Here is a 7,427-nt window from a genome sequence, read left to right on the forward strand (position 1 = left end):
TTTGGCAACCTGGTGGACCATGGATGTTCCTAGTCCAGAGAACCTCAGCAGCCACGAGCCTGGTGGCAGGAGGACCGGCAGCCTGGTGCAAAGAAATGTAGAATCAACCACACATGTTCTTATTTTGTTGCAGAAATAGCACCAGTTAGCCCTGTGGTCAACAAAGTGACTGAAAAGTGACCCATTGGACAAATATTCAGAGAGAATCTAAGTCTTTCCATTCGTCTTTAGAACCTAAAAAATAGGCCCAAAGGGCTTTTCCTACTTATAATATATTTGCACCAATGTCATTCCACTGACTTCTATCAAGTTAATCCTGATTTAGACAGGTGTATGAGAGAGGACATTTAGGGTACGTCTAGACTGCAGGCTTTTGTCGACAGAAGTTTTGTCGACAGATACTGTCGACAAAGCTTCTGTCGACAAAGAGCGTCTAGACTACATCCAGGTCTGTCGACAAAGCAAGTTGCTTTCTCAACATGACAGTGTTATCCCACTCCTGTGTTTTGACTTTTGGATCTGGGCACACTGGGAAAACATCTGTGTTCTCCTCCTTCCGGTTGAAAATTGCTTGAAGATTTAGGACTTTTTTAGGGATTTCAAATTTGCTGGAGATTTCAAGTTGACACTTCAATTTTTGCAAGGACTGAGCTTTTCGATGCTTGTAGGCTGTGGTGCAAAATATCTTACACAAGAGATAGGTGAAAGAGATAAAGAATAAAGCATGTTTCTATAAAATGGTAGCTGCCAGCTGAGCCTATGCCTTGTTTCCATGCTGCTGGTGTAACAGTCTACAAAACAATTTTCATGTTTCATGTGGGAAGTTAGGGGAGCTTTGTACTTGAGGGTAAGTGAACTCTAGATGCACCAACCATAGAAAGGAAAAGCAAGGTGGGGACTGCTAAGGAAGGTTAGTGTGAACTATGCAAGAAGTAAGTCCCTTGATCCAGGAAGCTGTATGCAACAAAGAACAATCACTTCGACATGAAAATTGCAGTGTGGTCTGTTCACCACTAATTATGGGTGATGAAGAACAAGGTGCTATAATTTTGTAATTAATTTACACATTAGTTAATCTAAATTAAGTAAAACTTTGTTACACATAAATGGAGCTCTGGACAGACTACATAGGAAGAGTGTAAGTAGGAGTAAGCGGCTACTACTTAGATGAGTCATCATAAATCAAAATGGACTATGCATATTATCTTTATTTTGTTAGTTCCCCTTAATATAAAGCAGGGAGGACAAACCTTGATTTATATATGTTATATTTTTAATTCTAATAAAAAGTGGATATCAATGGTTCAATCCTGCCCTCGGACAGGCAGATTTGTTTCACCACCCAGTTTATTAAATCAGTGACTCCAAGTGTATGCAAACACAGATTGTGATTTTACCAGATAGCCTATAGACATGGGACTGAATTATGCCCCAGAAGCATACTGAAATAATCAGGAAAAATTAAGAAAGCTAAAAAACAAATACAAGTCAAACCTATCTAGTTCAGCACTCTCTGGTCTGACAACATTCATAGTCCAGCATGATTGAATTTGGATGGTTGTCCACTTATTATGGGGGTGGCCACGTGTCCTGTGGTCCCATAAAGTTTTTTTACAGCCACCAGTCTTGACTCTCAGTGTAATTTATCCCTAAATGTCTTCTAAGACCCCAGTAAGCAGTGGAAGTGTTGGTAGTGCTGCTAGACATTATTGATCTCCTGTAGTTTGGCAAATTCTCTTGTTTGGCACTGGTCAGGTCCCAAGGGTGCCAGACTGGAGAGGTTCAAACTGTAGTTGTTCCAAACAGAACATAAACTGTAACCTTTAAAAAAAAAGGAAAGTCACACTGTAAGCAGAAGACTCTATGGTCAGATGTTAATAAAAAAGAGTTTGTACAAGTTGAACCTCCCAAATCTGGAACTCTCTGATCCGGTAACATCTGTGGTCTGGCAAGGCCATGGATGTTGCTGAATCATAGAATCATAGAATTATAGGACTGGAAGGGACCTCGAGAGGTCATCGAGTCCAGTCCCCAGCCCTCAAGGCAGGACCAAGCTCCGTCTACACCATCCCTGACAGATGTCTATCTAACCTGTTCTTAAATATCTCCAGAGAGGGAGATTCCGCCACCTCCCTTGGCAATTTATTCCAATATTTGACCACCCTAACAGTTAGGAATTTTTTCCTAATGCCCAATCTAAACCTCCCTTCCTGCACTTTAAGCCCATTACTCCTTGTCCTGTCCTCAGAAACCAAGAGGAACAATTTTTCTCCTTCCTCCTTGTGACACCCTTTTAGATATTTGAAAACCGCTATCATGTCCCCCCTTAATCTTCTTTTTTCCAAACTAAACAAGCCCAGTTCATGAAGCCTGGCTTCATAGGTCATGTTCTCTAGACCTTTAATCATTCTTGTCGCTCTTCTCTGTACCCTTTCCAATTTCTCCACATCTTTCTTGAAATGTGGCGCCTAGAACTGGACACAGTACTCCAGCTGAGGCCTAACTAGTGCAGAGTAGAGCGGCAGAATGACTTCACAAGTTTTGCGAACAACACACCTGTGGATACAACCTAGAATCATATTTGCTTTTTTTGCAACAGCATCACACTGTTGACTCATATTCAACTTGTGGTCCACTATGACCCCTAGATCCCTTTCCGCCATGCTCCTTCCTAGACAGTCGCTTCCCATCTTGTATGTATGGAACTGATTGTTCCTTCCTAAGTGGAGCACTTTGCATTTCTCTTTATTAAACTTCATCCTGTTTACCTCTGACCATTTCTCTAACTTGCTAAGGTCATTTTGAATTATGTTCCTATTCTCCAAAGAAGTTGCAACCCCACCCAGTTTGGTATCATCTGCAAACTTAATAAGCGTACTCTCTATCCCAATATCTACATCATTGATGAAGATATTGAACAGTACGGGTCCCAAAACAGACCCTTGCGGAACTCCACTTGTTATCCCTTTCCAGCAGGATTTAGCACCGTTAACAACAACTATCTGACTACGGTTATCCAGCCAATTATGCACCCACCTTATCGTGGCCCTATCTAAGTTATATTTGCCTAGTTTATCAATAAGACTATCATGTGAGACCATATCAAATGCCTTACTAAAGTCTAGGTATATGACATCCACCGCTTCTCCCTTATCCACAAGGCTCGTTATCCTATCAAAGAAAGCTATCAGATTAGTTTGGCATGACGTGTTCTTCACAAACCCATGCTGGCTATTCCCTATCACTTTATCACCTTCCAAGTGTTTGCATATGATTTCCTTAATTACCTGCTCCATTATCTTCCCTGGGACAGACGTTAAACTGACCGGTCTGTAGTTTCCTGGGTTGTTCTTATTCCCCTTTTTATAGATGGGCACAATATTTGCCCTTTTCCAGTCCTCTGGAATCTCCCCTGTGTTCCATGATTTTTCAAAGATCATAGCTAAAGGCTCAGATACCTCCTCTATCAGCTCCTTGAGTATCCTGGGATGCATTTCATCAGGACCTGGTGACTTGCTGACATCTAACTTTCCTGAGTGATTTTTAACTTGTTCTTTGTTTATCCTATCTTCTAAACTTACCCTCTCTCTGCTTGTATTCGCTACGTTAGGCACACCTCCAGACTTCTCCAGATTTCCTGTTACTGCTTCTCCCTCCTCACTAAGCAGTGGGCCTACCCTGTCCTTGGTCTTCCTCTTGCTTTTAATGTATTTATAAAAGGTCTTCTTGTTTCCCTTTATGCCTGTAGCTAGTTTGATCTCATTTTGTGCCTTTGCCTTTCTAATCTTGCCCCTGCATTCCCGTGTTGCTTGCCTATATTCATCCTTTGTTAGTTGTCCTAGTTTCCATTTTTTATATGACTCCTTTTTTATTTTGAGATCATGCAAGATCTCCTTGTTAAGCCAAGCTGGTCTTTTGCCATATTTTCTATCTTTCCTACAGAGCGGAATTGTTTGCTTTTGGGCCCTTAACAACGTCCCTCTGAAATACTTCCAACTCTCCTCAGTTGTTTTTCCCTTCAGTCTTGCTTCCCATGGGACCTTACCTACAAGTTCTCTGAGCTTATCAAAATCTGCCTTCCTGAAATCCATTACCTCAATTGTGCTGGTCTCCCTTCTACCTTACCTTAAGATCATGAACTCTATTATTTCATGATCACTGTCCCCCATACTGTCTTCCACTTTCAAGTTCTCAACTAGTTCCTCCCTATTTGTTAAACTCAAATCCAGAACAGCTTCTCCTCTGGCAGCTTTTTCAACCTTCTGAAACAGAAAGTTGTCTCCAATGCAGTCCAGAAACTTATTGGATAGCCTATGCCCCGCTGTGTTAGTTTCCCAACATATGTCTGGATAGTAGAAGTCCCCCATCACCACCAAATCTTGGGCTTTGGATAGTTTTGTTAATTGTTTAAAAAAGGCCTCATCCACCTCTTCCATCTGGCTAGGTGGCCTGTAGTAGACTCCTAGCATGACATCACCCTCATGTTTTACCCCTTTTAGCTTAACCCAGAGACTCTCTACACAGCTATCTCCTACGTTCATCTCCACTTCAGTCCAAGTGTGTACATTTTTAATATACAAGGCAACCCCTCCTTCCTTTTTTCCCTGTTTGTCCTTCCTGAGCAAGCCATACCCTTCCATACCAATATTCCAATCATGCGTCGCATCCCACCAGGTTTCTGTAATACCAATGATATCATAGTTGTATTTATTTGTTAGCAATTCCAGTTCTTCCTGCTTATTACCCATACTTCTTGCATTTGTATATAGGCATCTAAGATACTGATTTGATCTTGCCTCCCTGTTATGCCCTGACCCTCCTTTCTCCTTGCCATTATAGGCCGTAGTCCCCCCCATTTCCAACCCATCTCCCAGTCCCGCACATTCAGCACTTTCCTGTGGGCTTTGCTCACCTGTCCCCGTCGAACCTAGTTTAAAGAGAATCAAAGAGCTCCAGGAGTGAGAGCCAGCCTGGAGATCTTAGGGTCTGTGGAATCCTAGCTGGGCCAGCAGTGGCTGGGCAGGGGAACCCAAGCATTAGGGGGGCCAGGTGGCATCAGGGAGCCTCTGCCCCGGCCAGGGAACCCCTAGTGTCAGTGGGGTCATGCAGGTAGTGATCCCCTATCAGTGCGACTGGCAGCAGGTGGAGAACCCCAGAGATTTCCCTGCTGTGGGGGCTGGGATGGCCAGGCAGTCCTGGCCAGAAAACCCCTGTCAGCAGTGGAGCCAGTCAGTGTCCTGGGAGCTCTAGCTGGGGAACCCCAGCAGTGGTGCCAGGCAGCAGCCTGGGGAGTCCCAGCTCTAGTTGGGGAATCTCTGGTGGCAGGGCCACAGTACCCTGGGAAACCCCCAGTGGTAATGGGCCTGGGTGTGGCCTGGAGCTGGGAATCCCCAAGGAACCCCCAGGGATAGTGGGGTTGGCAGCAGCTGGGAACCCCGAGAGGCAGCAGGGCTAGTGGTGACTGGGCAGCCTTGGCTGGGAAACCCCTGGGAAGTTGCAATAGGTAGGCAGCAGGGCAGGGAGCACCAGCCCTTTGGCGCCTCAGCGAGATGACCCAGCAATGGGGCAGCCAGCAGGAGAGCACTGACCTCCCCTGATCCGGCAAACTCCCTGGTATAGAATGACTCAGGTCCCGAGGACGCCGGAGCAGGGACGTCCAACTTGTACTAGGATCAAAATAGATCACCATATAACCAAGGAATTGATAATTAAATTAATGGTCATATTGGAAAATATGTACATATACAACGTTTGCTGGGGGCTTTTATAGGTACATTTATCCTTCACTTATGTTAACATTAATTAGTATCGTCTCGGAATGGGTAGCAGATCACAGAGAGTGGTGACCTACCTGATACAGAAGTTTTGGGCCTACTCCTTGTGAGGAGTAAGGGAATTCAGTGGGAGTATTTCTTCAGTCTGCCACCCACTGAGGATGGCACCAAAGCTCGGCTTAAGGGTATGTCGACTTCAGTTTGTTTTTTACATAGCTGGAATTGCGTACTATAAGCTGACCTTCCCCTAAAGTGTGGACCGGGCCTTAGTTCCCAGAGGTGCAAACAAGGAGATCACAGTGTTGTCAACCGTCAGCAGTCAGCTCCCCAAAATCATGAGATTGGGTTTAAAAGTCACATCTCAAAGAAAAAAGAAACACACACATTACACTCTCTCAATGACTTAACCACCTGCATTCTGCTACAAAGACCTTTTACATCTGCACTTGAAAGGGAATCCTCTGAACTGTCATTCATGTTAAAATTCGACACTCTCCAAAAAGGAATGAACAAACACTCAAGCTATTTTACCCAAGTTAGCTTCCCCAATTATCACCTCTAATACCATTAACTCACAAACATCCCACTCTCCCCACCTCTAATATCATCAATTCACAGACACTTACCTTCCTTCCTCTCCCCCCTCCTGCATCCCCCTCCTGTTCTGAAATGTGATTTGTCCTTTTCATATGTGTTCATTTTTTTAAATTGTATCCTTTGGTATATATGGTTGTGACTATTTTCTTCCACTATTTGATCTGAGGAAGTGGGTCTGGCCCACGAAAGCTCATCATCTAATAAACCCTCTTATTTTCATCCTGTCATCATTCTATTTTTAATAACTGCTATTTCAGTGGGATCATTTGGGTCTCAGAATGCTTGGAAATTTTGAACACCCTTCAGCTTCTAATTTGGAGCAGGGACAGGAGGCTGTTTGGAACCTAATCCACCCAGCATTCTTGGTCAGAAATATAGGGAATAAGGAGTCTGAGACTGTAGTCCCGTGGACATGTTGGAGGCCAGTTATGACCATTATCAGGAAAGATGGAGATTTAAGGTGACACTCTGCCTAGGGAGGAGCAGCTTATACCACCTCCAATATAAGCTCTTATACAAACTACACAGCCTGAAACACAGCATTCTGCTACCTTTCTTGGCTTACTGAAAAAAACGAGTACGTACAGAATCTGGCTGAGTCACAGAACATCCAGAATTCTGTAAGTCATGTGCTAGTGCAGCATGTTGCAGTGTCCATAACTTAGGAATAATCAGAAAGACAGAGTGTTGTTTGCTTCATGTAAGTACTTTAATGTCTGCCTCACAACTGTGTGCATATAAATCACAGAGACCCAGCTAGAACTGGACTGCGGAACAAGGTGAGAAATTCCAGGTGTACATGGAGAGTACACATGTCAAAGGTGATTCAGATACAATTACAAATGACTGTAACATTCACCTGCAATTGTACCAAAACTTGTGCTGTTACTTTTGCTTTCCTCTATCAATCTTCCCCTTCCTCCACCAACATTTTCACACTTTTCTCCATTTTTCAGTTTTGGTTGGTACTTAAAAATGGAAATAGTATAAGAAAAGCTGTTCATATATGCTTCTTAATCCCTCTTCGAGAACCAAATAGGTTTGAATGAATGCCTG

The 7,427-nt window shown here is 43.6% G+C and overlaps 1 long non-coding RNA gene across 1 annotated transcript; it reads right to left on the reverse strand.

The window, feature by feature from the left end:
• Nucleotides 1–1,278: 1,278 nt before the first annotated feature.
• LOC142827992 (uncharacterized) lies at nt 1,279–6,295 on the reverse strand. The gene is made up of 4 exons (XR_012902847.1): nt 5,852–6,295; nt 5,589–5,666; nt 4,633–4,678; nt 1,279–1,821 (listed from the first exon to the last, which is right to left on the reverse strand). It is a non-coding gene; the product is annotated as an uncharacterized LOC142827992 (long non-coding RNA).
• Nucleotides 6,296–7,427: the final 1,132 nt, after the last annotated feature.

The sequence above is a fragment of the Pelodiscus sinensis genome, chromosome 3 (assembly GCF_049634645.1).
Source record: "Pelodiscus sinensis isolate JC-2024 chromosome 3, ASM4963464v1, whole genome shotgun sequence".
In the NCBI taxonomy this organism is placed as follows: Eukaryota; Metazoa; Chordata; order Testudines; family Trionychidae; genus Pelodiscus; species Pelodiscus sinensis.